The following is a 16,751-nucleotide window of genomic DNA, read 5'->3' as shown; positions in this document are numbered from 1 at the left end:
AGCCCAGAGGTAGAAGCAACCCAAAAAGTCATCAACAAATAAATGCATAAACAAAATGTGACACGTACATACAATGGAATCTTATTCAGCCTTAATGGAAGGAAATTCTATCACACGCTACAACATGGATGAACCTTAAGGACATTATGCTGAGTGAAATAAGCTAGTCACAAAAATACTTACATAATTCCACTTACACGAAGTGTCTAAAGTTAGTCAAATTCATAGAATCAAAACAGAATGGTGGTTACTAGGACCTCGGGGAAGTGGGAAAAGAGGAGTTATTTAATGGGTGTAGAGTTTCATACTTGTGGGATGCAAAAGTTCTGGAGATCTGTTTCATAACAATAAAATATATATATATCTGTTTCACAACAATGAATATACTTAACACTACTCAGCTGTACACTTAAAAATGGCTACAATGGTAAATCAAATATTTTCACACAATTTTAAAAATGAAGAGTTAAAGGAGATCCATGGATGTTTGGCATGTAACAAACGTACGTTAAATACTAGCTATTGGCTATTAATAAGGTTATCAAACGCTAATCCTCCAACACAATTCTTTCCCCACCACCCCCTCCGCAGCCTTTTTCTCCTGGGCACCATATGTTCTTTCTCAATCTGCACTTGCACTCCGTCCTGTTCCATAGCTATGCTTCCACCTTTGTTCTGTCAAAGGCAGGAGCAGCGAGGTGCAGAACACTGTGTTCCCTGCTGAGTTTTCCCCGTGCCATGAACACAGCAGGTGCACACTTTTTTTTTAAGTGAAGTTTTTAAAAAATCTTTTCACTATGAGTATAGCAAATCATTGATATAGAGAATATTGATAAAGGCAAAGTAGGAAACAAGAAAAAAAATTATCGAAGTCCCACCACTTAAAAACCATTGTGTTAATTTGGGTTTTTTGGTAACCATTTTGTGAATTAAATGGAGTGAAAAGAAAATGCTAACTGCCTTAAAAAGGAAGGTAAAAATTGATTATTCAAGTCAATCGGGGAATGAAACAATTTCCCTTGAGAATATTCTAGAGTAGGTTGAGGTGACTGGTAACTGAGATCTTGACGAGTAAAGCTGGGATAAAAGAGACAGTGTGACTATGGTTATACAAATAGAACTCATTTAGTCAATATTATTTTGGTTGCAGTCACTAGAACCCAGCTCTGGCAACCAAAGTAGAAAGATGAATTAATTGTTGTCAAAGTAGAATTTTCAAAAAGCTCAATCATGAGTCTCCTACCCAATGATACAGTGTACCTGTGTCAGAGATTTATTGAACTAATTAATGAGGGAACCAGCAAGATGGTAAAGCTGGTTCAAAGGAACATGCAGGAGATTGATGTATACATGATCAGCAGAAGACAGGATGCTAGAATCAAACTGCTAAATTAAACACCAAAAAAACCCCAAAGCAATACAACTGTAGCCTCTACGGATATCCATCCCACCGAACAAGAACGACTTGCATTTCTATTAGACAAAAAATCATATGCAACCTAATTAGTTAACATCAAACTTTCAGGAAGTCTATTCGTCAATAGACTACCACGGGCCAGAGTTCCTTCCTTATAGGGTCCTGCGACCCTGACGCAGGCGCGCTGGACAGACAGTGTTTTCCAATATGACATTGCAAGACACACGGGCATCCTTTCTCTGGCCTTATTTCCAAAAGCTTGATCATTTTTATGAACTGGGGGCTTCAAGTCATCACTGAAAATTACTGCACACGTGCCATGGGCCAGGTCTGTGCTAAATGGTGCCCTGGCCTGGCCTCGATCTCACAGCAGCCCTGCAGAGGAGGTACTACCATTCCTGCATTTCACAGAGGAGCTAGCTAAGGTGTAGAAAGTCACACGCATTCCCCACGGTTATAGGGCTGATACAGTGGCAAAGGCCAGGCAGGGCTGGGACCAGCTCTAATTCCAAACAGGAGTTGCCCACAGGAGGCAGGCGCTCCCGGAGGCCACCCAAGAGGAGGCACTGGGGTGCCAGGGGTGGTGGTGGGGAACAGAACTCTCACTGGGGGAGGCCTAAGCTCTCGTTCTGTAGCATGCCTGTCATATATATATGCATACTTTTTGTTGTCTATATGGGTACAGTAATGCCCATGAAGTTTCCAAATGGCTAATCATGCATGTTTTAGGGGGACACAAGCAGAAAAGTCTTCAGCCTTCTCCTGGTAAGCCTTTCAGTTCACCAGGACCTCAGTTCACCATTCATGAGTGTTTTCATGTTTGCTTCCAGGCCTTTCTGACTCACTTCTCCAGTCTCACTCAGCGTGTTTCCTGAAAATGTTTCAGATTCGGGTGTCCAGCCCTGAAGACAGAGAGCCTCACACCTTTTCCTTGCAGGGTGAGGGGTGCAGCATTTTTATCTCTAGGAAGATTAGGAGGTGCTTGCAAGCAACGTTGTTTTCCTTCTGTGGGCCTGCTGGGAAGGAAGGCTTGAGGGAGGTCAAATCCAGGTTCTGGTTCACTTCTGTCCTTGGCTCCAGGCTGTGTGAGAGCGAGGGGAAGGAGGTTAGCCATGAAATGGAGAGTAATCCACACAGAATTTCTCAAGTTCCTACTCAGGGCTTTCAGAAACCACCTTGGTGGGTGGCTGAGTGATGGAAAGATGAAAGGAGGTAAAGCATCAGGCCCTCGCCTTGGAAAACCCAAGAGCAATGAAGGCTGGACACAGAGTCCATGTGAATGAAGATTTTCTCCTGGAGCAAAGTGCCAGCCTTGCCCCCAAAGCCAAACTTGAGGGACCGCTCGGAGCGTTTGGAGCAAAGCACTCCGGCTGTGCTATAACATTAGTATTATTAGAATTATTGGGCATTCTCTGAAATTAGTAGTTACACTCGGTTGAATAAATGCTCCTAAATGCGATTAAGAATGTATTATATGTTGACTTTATGGATGAGCTAAGAAAAACACTCATTATCCTGTCTCTCTGGGAGATACTGTGTATACTTAGAGGCTTTGTGCTCTCGCACAGTGGTAGGGGACGAACAAGCAGAGGAGGACCAGAGCTCCCCAGCCCAGCTGGGGGTGCCTCCTCCACACCCCCACATCCACACGCAGAACTCAACAGCCCTACCCCCTGCCCCAACTGGGAAGCCTTCACTGAGAAGGCTGTATTTGGTGAGGTTGGGAAACACAGCTTCCTGCCTGGTCCCAAAAGCAGATAGCCTTCAGGGACTTCTGGGTGATGGCTCGACAGGAGGGTGAGGCCCCAGGTAAAGAAAGAGGCCTCAGAAAGAGCATGGTTGGGGCTCCTGGCCCCTTTTTTCTAGGTGGATGGTAGAAGCCCATGAGCCCATCGCCTCTGCCTCCCCCTTTGCAGCTTGCAGAGCAGACCGGGTCCTGGGCTCCAGCTCCTCTCTGCAGAGAAGCTCCACCATTTGTTTGACAGTTAGTTGTGCCAGATGCCGTGCTAGGATGTCCCCAGCCTTTGCTGGAGTTGCCCAGAGGAGTTCAAAAGCCTCCTGCCTCAGCAGCAGCAGCATTGCCTGGGGGCTTGTCAGAAATGTAGACCCCTGAGCACCCAGGTGGCTCAGTGGTTGGGCGTCTGCCTTTGGCTCAGGTGGTGATCTTGGGGTCTTGGGATTGAGTCCTGCATCGGGCTCCCTGCAGGGAGCCTGCTTCTCCCTCTGCCTGTGTCTCTGCCCCTCTTTGTGTCTCTCATGAATAAATAAATAAAATCTTAACCAAAAAAGAAAAAGAAATGTAGAACCCTAGCCCTGGCCTGAACCTACCGAAACAGAACCTACATTTCAGCTAGATTCCCCGAGGTGATTTGGATGTGCCTTGCTTTGGGACGCGCTGATCCAAAGTTACCTGGTCTGACATCACATCCCAGCCCCGCTGTTTACAGCTGAGTTACTTCACTTCTCTGAGCCTGAGTTTCTGCATCTGTAAAATGGAAATGGAAACAGGCCCCACCTTGCAGGCTGTTGCGGGGAGGGAAATGTGCTCCTGTGTGTGAACTGTAACACCTACACAAAGTAAGTGCTCAGAAAATAATGTCTAGGAGTCATGTGCCATCCCCCACACATGGAGAGCTAGCCCTGCCACTGCTTTGTATTAAAGGGTGTCCCTGTCTGCCTGGCATCTTCCTGTCTCAGCCTACATTCTCGAAAGGCTGATGAATAATGCTTTCCCTGGGGGTGACAGCGAGAGGTGGCTTTGAAGCCTCTCAAAGGCCATGGGTGGGATTCACCGACTGTTCTCTTGCAAGGAGTAAAAACAACAAAACTCAGTCTTCAGCAGATCACCCACTGTGGTCACCAGCCTCCGGGATGGTCCCAATTATCTCTCCCTCCAAGTCTTTATACTCCTGCGGGGCCTGCTCACACCTGACAAAGGCTGACCTGGGATATCTGGGTGGTTCAGCGGGTTAAGCGTCTGCCCTTGGCCCAGGTCATGATCCCAGGGTGATGGAATCCAGCCCTGAAGTGGGCTGCTTCTCCCTCTTCCTCTGCCTCTCCCCCCACACATGCTCTCTCTTGCTCTCTCATGTACTCTCTCCCTCTCTCAAAAAAAAAAAAAAAAAAAAAAAAAAGGAAAAGAAAAGAACAAGACTGCCCTGTATAACCAATAAGATAATGTAGAAAAAGGGTGCAAGGGTGACTTCCAAAGGTAGGTCACAAAAGACATTGCAGCTTCGGCTTTGCTTTCTCTGAGATCACTCACTCTGGGGGGAAGCCAGCTGCCGTGTCACGAGGACACTTGAGCAACCCTAGGGAGAGAGCCACAGGGCAAGGAAAGGAGGCCTCCCACCTGCAGTCACGTGAGTGAGTCTTCTTGGAAGTGGCTCCTCCAGCTGCTGTCAAGCTTCAAATGACTATAGCCCTACAGCCTCCGACTGCATTTAACTCCAACCTCCGAAGAGATTCTGAGCCAGAACCACCCAGCTAAGCCATTGCTGAATCCTTGACCAGCAGAGACGATGTAAGATAAGAAAAATTTATTGTTGTCTTAAGTCACCACATTGGGGTAATTTGTTGTTCAACAATAGATAACTAATACCTCCACTGCAGTAGCCAAATATTGCTCTTTGTGTGTGCATAGTCCTTTCCAATAGAATCTCATATCTAAGATCGGTGGGGAGCCATGGAACAAATAAAATTTCCTTCCACTCTCATTTGATAAAGCATTCCAACAGTTTTGGACAAGCACACAGCATGCAGATCCAAGATAAGAAGTGTTAACAAAGGGGACGCTTCCTCCCCACCTCCCCGTAGAAGGGATGGATTAACCATTCCGTTTCTGGGGAAGAGAGTGAAAAAAAGAAGCCAGAGAGTTTCCCTCCGAGGAGCTTCAATCTCTCCCCTCTGGGGGAAGCAGACTCGCCAGAATGGTGCATTTGGGAGAAGGAGCTGACTATACTCAGGGGACGGGGGCTCCCTCCCAGCTGCAGGGGGAGGCTGGTTCTGAGCTTAGGGAAGGGGGCCGTGGGGAGGGCCTGTAGCGCTGTGCATCTTCCAGAGAAGCTGTGCAGAGTCTGAAATGAGGTGAGTGTTGGGATCCGTGTGCCACCTGCTTAAGCCACGTCCTCCATGCCAGGTCTATCAGTAGCAAAGCGTCTCATTTATGTGTCTACCTCTTACTTGGCTCCAAATTCGGAGGAAGAAGGAAGAGGTGTTACTAGCCCACTAAACCCGAGCAAGAAGCGTACATTCAACATAGGTATAAGTTATTCTAGGTTAGTTTTTCATGCCCAGTCAACATCTTCCCAGCTATCAATTCCCCATGCCACCACTGAGATAAGGAGCCTCTGGTACACCCTAATCCCTGACCCTCAGTCTCAACATAATTGTTTATCCTCAAACTCCAAGTGCTACAGAGTAGAGGCGGACCAGGTGGTTGAGGAAGTCAGACCATCTCATTAATCATAAAAACAATAATGACACGTTATGCACTACTGTACTGTTTCTGTATCTCTCCTTAAATCCTCACAAGAACTCTATGCCAGAACTATCACTTATTCCCATTTTATTAAGGAAAACCCCGAGGTCCAAAGAGATGGCTCAGATGGGGAGTGTGGAACATTCTAGCATTTGAATGCAGAGTCTGGCTGGCTGTGAAGTCTTCTGTTTCTAATACACAGTATTATATTTTGAGCCCTACTCTGGAGCCCAGTCCTTAGTTTAGGAAACATTATTTTAAGTTTTGACCTAAACGGTCAATTCAATAGAACGTCAGAGACGCACGACATGTCTGGACTGGAAATTTCTCTGGATCATCCAGTCCTGCCCCCAACACCCCCCCCCCCCCGCCTTCATTAGTGAATGAAGAAAACTCTGTAAGAGATTAAATCACTTTCCAATAGTGGTTATTCGATGGTAATTTATAGACAAAAACTATGGTAGTCCAAACTGCTTATACGATCACTAATTAACTGGGCAAAAATGTTATTCCCAGAGGTCCTGATATTTGGTTATCCAGTTGTTGAAATATACCCTGGCCAACCAGCCAAATATGCAGTTGGGCCCAAGTGAATTTATAACCAAATGGAGTGCTATCCACGCCCCCACCTCTTGCCCCCCCCCATTGCTTCTAAAGGCAGTTTTAAGGGGGAAGGATATAATTATTCATAGAACAACAAAAACCTTGGGTTTGTCTCCATATGAGTTCTGAGTGTCATCCCTCGTAGTTATGGGACAGTGATATTCACAAGTGAAAAACTCTATCTCTAGACTCAAAGAGAATCCGGACCATGTCGCAATTACAGACGTGCAAGAGGGCCAGTCTGCCTTGGATGCAAACTCTGATATTTTGCAAGCAGTTTGGATTTGGCTCACATTGGAAGCTATCAATTACTGCCACAAAACCAATCTTTCTTAGCCGGAAATAGAAACTCCATTTCTGACACTTTCAGGAATTTCCTTGCCATTTTACCCAAGAAATACCCCTTATTTTGAAAGGAAAACAGCTCCCATACTTTTCTGCTGTAAATGACCCATTGCCATATGCAGGAGCACAGGCGCACACTGTCCACCCCTGCTGCGCCCTGCCCACACGATGGGAGCCGCTGAGCCCACCACATGCCCGGCCTCAGCCCTGTGGGAGACAAGTCAGAAATCATGTAGGGCATTCCGGACTTTTTCCTTGGAGAATCCTTCTGAGATGTGGTACAAACCAGTGAAAAGAGCACTGGCTTCAAAGTCAGATGGCCCTAGCTTAGGTTTCCATGCTTGGATCCATCACATTGGTCTGTGACCTTCCAGATGTTTCTTTAGCACCCGATCCTTGATTTCCTCACCTGTGAAATGGGGACAAAATATCTAATATGTTGAGTTGTTGTGAGGAGTGAAGGAAATAATATTGTTTAGCATCTAGCATAACACTTGGCACATAGTAGGTATCCATAAATCAGAGTTCTCACTTCTGGTTGTACCTTAGAATCACCTGGGTCCCTTTTCAAAAATATCCATGCTCAAGATCCGTGACTGGGGATTTGACTTAATTGTAAATTTTTAAAAGCTCCAGTGTGAATCTAAACTACAACCAGGGGTCATGCACCCACTCCTTCTCCCTTGTTTTTGCCAGGCCTTACAGAGACTGAGTTCTGTTCCTAAACTGACTCCGTGCCTGGAGTCTGACCCAGACACAATAACCCAGGTCCAAAAACTCAGCAGTGTATTCAAGACAGCCCCTGGCACATGTTTACGGTAACTGCCCACTTATTTGGTTCCTTCCATTATGCCAGAACTTTGGAAATATGTTTTCTCGATTAATATTAATTTATCCCTATGAAGTAAATGATATTCTTGTTCCCATTATACAGAGTAGGAAACTGAGACTCATTAAGTGCACATTCATTCCTTCAACAAATATCTATCTCACGCCATTAATATGCCAGCCGCATTGCTCGAGGTGAATGACTGGTCCAAGTCACAGAATTTTAAGTAAGGAAGAGAGCCTGGATTCAGTCCCAGACTGTCTGACGTCCACTGCACTTCCTCCCACAGCTCATTGCCACACAGCAGAACTGTGCCGCCCACTATTAGGCACCAGGAGAGGGGGTTTCTTTTCTTTTTTAAAAAATTTAAGTTCAATTAATTAACATATACTGTAGTATTGGTTTCAGAGGTAGAGGGCAGTGAGTCATCAGTCTTACATAACACCCAACACTCATCACATCACGTGCCGTCCTTAATGTCCATCACCAGTGACCTCCTCCCCCCTTCCCCTCCAGTGACCCTCAGTTTGTTTCCTATGATCAAGAGTCTCTTACGATTTGTCTCCCTCTTGGATTTCATCTTGTTTTATTTTTTTCCCTCTCTTTCATTATGATCCTCTGTTTTGTTTCTTAAATTCCACATCTGAGTGAGATCATATGGCAATTGTCTTTCTCTGATTGACTTATTTCACTTAGCATAACGCTCTTTAGTTCCATCTGCATCATTGCAAATGGTAAGATTTCATTTTTTTAAAAAAGATTTTATTTTAAAGATTTTCTAAAAATTTATTTATTCATGATAGACACACACACACACAGAGAGAGAGAGAGAGAGAGAGAGAGAGAGAGGCAGAGACACGGGCAGAGGGAGAAGCAGGCTCCATGCAGGGAGCCCGACGTGGGACTCCATCCCGAGTCTCCAGGATCAGGCCCTGGGCTGAAGGTGGGGCTAAACCTCTGAGCCACCCGGGCTACCCTCATTTTTTTTTTTTTTTTGATGGCTGAATAGTAACCCGTTACATATATGTATATCACATAGGAAGGGGGATTCTATTATAATCATCCATCCTGCCCTCACCCTACAGGGAACACTACTCAGGTATTCAGGGACGCCCCCTCAGAATTGTGCAAGCCAGCAGCCCTGCCATTTCTATTGCTGCCATTTTACAGGTGGGGAAACCAAGGCACAGAGAGGGCCCTAGGGTTACAGGGCTAACAAGTGCCTCCCAAGCCTCAGGCTGTTCTGCGAGCTTCCAGAGGACCAGATGCCCATCTTCTGTGTGGGCATAGAAGGCAGTGGCCTTAGATGCAGTGGGTACTGGAGCCACACGAGACAAAGCTAGAGCAATGCTTGACAGGGTCCTCCTGAGGGAGTCAGTGCCCTAAGGGACCAAGGCAGTGGTGAGTCTCATAGTTGTGGCTTCCCAGCAGATGCCAACCCTAAGCATGGGGTGACTATGAGTCTTCACGATTATATTTAGCTTGCGTCGCATCACATACTCAACCCAACATATTAAAGCACAGTATCTGTGTCCAAAGAGCTAAATATACACAAAAAGAGAGAAAGGGAGATGTGTCTGGAGGAAGTGAGTGAGCCTCTCCTTTCTTTGCTCTTTTGGGATTCTGATTTGCCCTGAGAGCTGATGCCAGAGGCTGCATCAGTACGTGCTGCTTTCTGTTTTTCTTGCTGGTAGGTTCGGTGGAACGACATGGACACGAAAGCCTCGCAGCACTCTCTGTTCTCCTGTCCCTGAGGTACACTGACACCTGAGCAGCCAAAGCCTTGGTCAGGTGGGGTCCCAGCCTCATTCTGGAACTCTGGTGTGCATGAAATGATCCAGAGAGCTTGTTAAGACACAAATTCCTGGGGCCTCATTCCCAGGGTCTCTAACTTGTTTGCATTTCTCACAAGGTCCCAGGTGACACCGATGCTGGCTCTCTGGGGACCACGCTCTGGTCTCCAATGACAAGGTGGCTCCATAAATGCCAGAAGGGGCCAAATCCAAGATATACTGACTAAAAGGCAAGGGCAGGGCTGTGGGAGGAGGCAGGGAAGACTTTACCACTATTTGCATAGCAAATGGTTTGACATATACACTTGCAGCTTGTATATACATAGACTATTTCTGGATGGTTACCCCCCAAAAAATGCTAATAATTGTTGCCTTGGAGGCCTTGGAGGACTGAGGGTTGGGGGTGCTACATTACCTGTTCTCTGGGTCTCTCCCCAGTTCATCATTTTCCTTTCTGTGCTCTGTTCCCTGCAGAGCATCTGTCCTCCAGGGCCTCCATCACCCCATTTCCCTCGAGGGTTGAGGTCCTCCTGGGTTGGGCCAGTGGGAGGCAGCGGTAAGAGATCGGAGGCTGGGCAAAAAGAAAGCCTGCCCTTCCCAGCCCCCCCCCCCATGCTCATCCCCCGCTGGTGCCGTGCCTGGAACACCTGCTCTGTGCCCAGCAAGGCCCAGCCCCCACTGGGCTCCAGCCACACCATTTTCTTCCTCAGCTGTTGCTAGTTCCTGGGGTGTCCAGGCCCCTTTGTCTCCCCTGACCCCTGCCCTCACCTCTGCAAGTGGTCCCTTCCTTAAAGTCCCCACATTTGAACATTCTGGAGGTGAATTTCGTTTCCTGCTGGAACCCTGACCGAGGAAGGTAGGAAGCTCACTATTCATGATGCGTCCTCTTGTGTCATTTCAAGATTTGGTTCGGTGCCTAAAATACCCATTCAAAAATGCAACTATAAAAAAATAAAGCTTGGGACCCCTGGGTGGCTCAGCGGTTAAGCGCCTGCCTTCGGCCCAGGGCCTGATCCTGGAGTCCTGGGATTGAGTCCTACATCAGGCTCCCTGCATGGAGCCTGCTTCTCCCTCTGCCTGTGTCTCTGCCTCTCTCTCTCTCTCTCTCTCTCTCTCTGTGTGTGTGTGTGTGTGTCTCATGAATAAAGAAATGAAATCTTTAAAAAAAATAAGTAAAATAAAATGTCTTTTTAAAAAAAAAATAAAAAATAAAGCCTAGAAATTGGAATTTAATCTTAAGTAATCTCAAAGAGTAAGTTCCAAAGAGAGTCTCTGGGGCATGGGTCTGCTTCGGCACCTGATGCCTCTTCCTCATGTTTGCCTGGGATCTGACGCTAACAAGGAATTGTTCTTTATCTCCTACTCCAGCCTGGTTGGTGCAGTTAAGGTCCTGGGAGACAAGGGTCGGAGCTGATGCCTCTCTGCTGTGCACATGGGGTCAGAGCAGGACGTGGCCAAAAGAAATTTTCAGCTTCAGGAATCCCACGTGCTAAATTCGAGTCACATCTATACCACTTGCTTTCTTTGAGCCCGTGAATCTCCTGCCCTCCCTGGTTCCCTTAAGGGGACTCATTGCATCACACCGTGGGTTCCTATTGTGTGGACATGGTCTCTTGGGTTCCATGAACATTGTTAATACTTTTACATACTGTCGGGAGCCTAAGACTTGAGCCATTCAACTCTTAGCTGTTTGCATGCCGCTGTGTGCACACAGCATGCATGCCCGCACCCTCTCCTGGCAGGGATAGAGATGGCCCAGGAGGAGTCAAGCCAAGGAAAGGAGGCTGGACCTAAAGCCCTGAGATTTAGAGGACACGACAATTGTAAATAATGATTTTGAAAGCTTAACATCTCTTTAGCAAGAGTAATGGTTGAAAGTAGGAAACTGCCAGATGGTGCGCACTGTTAATAATGCCCATCTGTGAGCCATATCATGAATTATAAAATTGATTTGGAGGAGAACATCGCCTGCTGTCTGCCCCAGGTGCCAAAATGTCTCCTTCTAGCTCGGGGTCAGGTACGGGGTAAGCAGGCTGAGGGGCATGTTGCTTAAAAATCACACTGTGTCATGTTTTTACCCAATAATAAGACAAAACCTGAATGCTAATTTTTGTAAAGGTCACAAAATATTTGTGGCATTCAGAGGGCCACATCAGGACTTCCTGCGTCACACACAAGCCCGGAGCGTGGTGCTGCCTGGCTGAAGGCAGAGGCACTCTCTCCCGTGTTGGGTTCTGGTCAACTTTTGACCTTCTGCCCTGGGTCTAGTGACCCTGGTTTCTGGACCCTCACCTGGGCTCCTGACAAGGCCCTCAGATTCTCTCTCACTAAACACCAGTTTGCTCCAGTCTCTCCACCTTGATCCTGCAAACTCTCACCCCTCTGATGTCACAGCTGCAGATAACAGGTGTTCCCACTTCTCTCATTGGTCCTCCCTTGTCCCCCGGCTGCCTAGCTGGAATCCTCCAACAGAAGAGGGGACAAGTTTCTCCATCTGTCGTGCATGGTACTTTGCTGAGGAGTTATAGTAAAAATTGATGTCAAGCGCTCACCGTAGGGTGGTGTTGGTGCCAGAACAGGCCACCCCTCAACCAACCTCCAGCACAATCTGCTCACTATTTCCCACCCCCTTGAGCACACTCTATCCCCCACTTCTTGTGTCACCTGTCATGTGGAGCCACCTCTGCTCCCCCACAAAGCTCTAATTCAACACTTGCCCTGCAAAGACCCTTTACTACCTCTACCCACAGTGGTATTTTCTTCCTAGAATCCCATAGGTATAGCATCCACGATTATATTGTGCCTTATGCTGCTCTCAGTTATCTTCATTCGAGCTTATCTTGTCTCTCCAATGGGTCGGAAAATCTCTTGACACCCACACCTTCTGTCTTTGCACCTTCTCCCATGGTGTGTCTGAGCCAGAGTTGGGAAGCCAGAGCTTAATTATTCCTATTCACTGTTTAATGTATCCTGTCCCGTTACATGAGTTTTTTGCAACCTTCACCGGTACATTGGAATCATCTGAAGATTTTTAAAATATGCAGATTCCCGGGCCCTACTCCCAGGGATTCCATTTCAGTTGACACAGAATGGAGCCCAGTTTGGGGTATTTGTTTAAAAGCTCCACCAGTGATTCTCCTGTACGGCTAAGAGCGAGCTCCACAGCACTGTATGAAGCAGGATGACTTGGCCCTCGGCTGTATTTGATTCCCCACGCCACTCAATCTGTCTTCTGGCTGCACTTTCTCCATATTTCAAATTATGTCTAACAAGTTAAATTGCAACGCTCAGCTCCTTTCTGATACAACCTACAAGGAATCGTCTTTAGGCAAGTGAAAACTTTCTGCCATTACCTCACTGGGCAGAAAGTCAAGCTGTAAAAAACCAGCCAAGTAATTCCCTTCAAAATGAGACGCTCATTAATCAATGAGCCACCCTCCAAGCGCACCTGTGTGAAGCCAGGCGGTCACCATTTGTGACCTTCTACTTGCTTCCCCCCAGATAAATCAGACAGAGGAGCTAGCAAACAAAAGAGACTAAAGGTGCTTTTTACACATTGAGGTCACCAATAAGTAATAATAAGAGAACGGAAAAGGGAGGAAAAACAAGGGTGATGAATTAATGAGGCTATTATGCCAAAATGATTTAATGGCAAATACGTGAAAGTGAATTAATAAGGCTTTGATGGCATTTACAAGTTTCATTTCCCTTGAGTATCTCAGTGAATCCAGTATCACCTGGAAAACTTTTAAGACTCTTCTGTTTTGAAGACTTTCTGCTAGCAAGACAGGAAAAGCAGCTTTGAGGGATATTTTTTTCATTCATCTCTTTCTGGCTTAGTGCAGTTTTAATTACTGGTGAAATAAAACCATGAAGTGCAAAGTGAAAAAACCAACAACCCACAGAACTCTAAAGCAGCCAAGGTGCTTTTATTTATTTATTTATTTATTTATTTATTTATTTATTTTTACCAAGGTGCTTTTAAATGTAAATTTTGTAAACTGGTTAAAACAGAGAAGAAAGGAAACCCTAAGGAAGTATATACAATATTCAAAGGATTGTCTCTAGATTATGTTTTTCAAAATTTTCCATCAGGCACCAGTAAGTCTTTAAACACTGGTCAGATTCATCTTCTAAATACTTGCTTTAAAAGAAGCTCTGTTTACCTGTTTATTTTTTTTATAGATTTTATTTGAGAGAGAGAGAGAGAGAGAGAGCATGAATGGGGAGGCACAGGGAGAGGGAGAAGCAGAAGCAGATTGGCCACCTAGCAAGGATGGACTCGATCCCAGGATCCTGAAACCATGACCTGAGCTGAAGGCGGTTGCTTAACCGACTGAGCCACCCAGGTGCCCCTCTGTTACCTATTTAGAACCAGGAGAGCTACTGGACTTTGTTACAAGCTATGGAACTGCTTTACTGAAGATCTATCATCTTAACTTTCTCTCTGTACAATTGAACTGGATTCTACAATTTAATCATTTCCTTTTGCAGCTGCCCAATTACTCTCTGATAAGCAAAATTTTCATTACGTGAATCTTTGGTATTGAATGGGTTACTTTTTTCCTTGGAAATCATTTTGGAACATTATTTTTTTTTTTTTCAGAATTTGCCTTTTCTTCTTTTACAGGGGAGCCCACTAGGTGACACACGCTGCTCACACACCCAGAGTCTTCACGCTTTTTAATTCCTCCCTCTAAAATATGAACAGAAGCCAAGGATCGCCAAAATGGAGAAAACCTCCACTATGAAAGAAAGTGACACAAAAACAAATATGTACAGAGTAAAGAAATGTAGATCAATGAAAGATAACAAAGAGACCAGGAAAAAAAAAACAAAACAAAACTCTGAAACAGTTAGGATTCATATCCCTCAGGAGAAAAGCTACTGCATCTGTTGAAACAAATCAAGGCTGGTGAAAAGGAGACAATCAAATAATAAGAGCTCATAGAACTAAATATATAATAGCCCAAATGAAAATTTCAGTGAGGGACGGGATGATAAAGTCACAGAAATACTACAAGTAGAAGAGAAAGAAATGAAAAGAAAAGAAAAGAAAAGAGAAAAGAAAAGATAAAGGTTAAGAAATGACTCTAGAGGTCCAACAGCCACCTCTAATCCAGAGAGTTAAAACAAGGGGTGCATGGTTGGGGAAAAGGAGGAAATTACACAGAAATTATTCAGAACTGATTATGAGTTTTAGATGAAAAGGGAGGGGCCCCAGGAAGTTAATCATAGTGACAGTGGTGGGAGATAAACCAAGGCAAATCATTTAAAAACTCTAGAACACCAGGGTTAAGAAAAGATCTTAAAGCTTCTAGTGCTTATTTCTCTCAAGTTCACATTCACTGAAACAGGAATGAAACGGCTCCAGGCTTACCAACAGTGATGTTAGATACTGGGAGACAATGAGAAATGTCATCAAAATCCTAAGAGGACTCAAACATTTAACTCTTATCCACACTTTCTTAGGAAAATATCAAAAAATACACATACCAGCAGAAATAGGAAATGAACTAAGAAATAAGAAGTCACTGAATCAAACAAGCAAGGGACCATAGGAGAATGGTGATCGGAAGTCCCAGAAAGTAGGAGAAGGAAAGTCGAAGGCCAACATCTGTGGCCAGAGGTATCTGGAAGTTCTCCAGAACACAAACAAAGAGAAAAAAGAATTTCCACAATGGAGGTTCCGGTTGACATTCCCCTTATTAATAGAGAGTTCTAGTTGTTCCACATCCCTGCTAACACTTGATATTATCAGTTTTTGGTTTTGTGGGGGTTTTTTGTTTTGTTTCTTAGCCAGCTGGTGGATGTGTACTGGTATCTCATCATGGCTTTATTTGAATTTCTCTGATGACTGATGATGTTTGGCACCTTCTCATTTATTTATCAATCATTTAGATACCTTCTTTTTTGCCTGTTCAAGCCTTTTGCCTATCTTATAAATGTTGTTGTCTTTTTTTTTTTTTAATAATCTGTAGGACTTCTTTTATATATTTTGGATATGAGTCCTCTGTCAGGCTTGTTTTTATACTCTGTTTAAGGTGTCTTTTGATGAATAGAAGCTTTTTATAAAGTACAATTCATCAGTCTTTTCTTTTAGGATGAGTACTTTTCAATGTCCTATTAGTTTTGGAGTTTTTATCCCAAATTGGGATTATTCTGTACATACCTTTCATAGCATTTTAAAAATTTACCAATATATTACAAAGCATTTAACCTCATATTTCTTCAAGAACACTATTTAAAATGGCTGCATAGTATTCCACTGTATGGCTATGTCATCCCTTACAGAACTCAACATTTACTCTTGTGTATTTAGATTGATCTAGAACATTATTTAAATAAAATTACAAAGTTAGGGATTGCGTTACAAATTAGAAATTTGAGATTTTAAATCCAAGTTTGGCTAATTCTAATCTTCATTACCCAGTGAGTATATATGGAGCACTTAATGTTTCTTCAGCATTATCCTAGAGGCTACAAAAGAAATTACGAGAGGAGACCTGTCCCTAAGGAGCTGACAATATATTTCATGGCCAGACACTTCATTGCTAATTGTTTAGCAATTAAGGAATAATTAGTAAGGCACCACTCTAGGTTTAAAGTAGGGGTAAACATTGATTCATTGTAGGAAATAAAAACGGATCATTAGGGTGAAACTGCATTGGTGAAGACTTTGACATGAGGATTTTGGATTTGATTCCACTGGCAATAGGTTCACTGTAGAAGTAGGGGAGGAGATGTAATGGGGATGCAGTTGGGAGCCAAGCCATCAAATTGCAGTTTCATGAAGCTTCTTCAGGTTAGTGGTGGGGTGGGGAGAGTGGAGTCGGAAGGACAGATTTAAGTTTATAGGAATAATCCAAGGGCCGGGTGATGTTATCTTAAACATTTGCAACTAATACAATTTTTTTTAAGATTTTCTCCATTTATTCATTCATGAGAGACAGAGAGAGAGAGAGCGAGGAGAAGGAAGCAGAGACACAGGCAGAGGGAGAAGCAGGCCCCACGCAGGGAGCCCGACGTGGGACTCGATCCTGGGTCTCCAGGATCAGGCCCTGGGCTGAAGGCGGCACTAAACCACTGAGCCACCCTGGCTGCCCGCTAATACAATTTTTAAAAGAAATGGAAAACTGGGTATTTGCCTCCATTGGTCTCTTGTCTAACTATTAACCTGAGTTATTTTTTTTAATGTCATTTCAAAACGAAATAAAATATCTTCACAAAAATTATTGAGAGATCACTAATGAGTGTTCTAATAAACATCTCTATACATGAGAA

Source organism: Vulpes lagopus, chromosome 19 (genome assembly GCF_018345385.1).
Source record: "Vulpes lagopus strain Blue_001 chromosome 19, ASM1834538v1, whole genome shotgun sequence".
NCBI classification, from domain to species: domain Eukaryota; kingdom Metazoa; phylum Chordata; class Mammalia; order Carnivora; family Canidae; genus Vulpes; species Vulpes lagopus.
The sequence above is the reverse complement of the archived record's forward strand: the minus strand, read 5'-3'. Positions refer to the sequence as shown.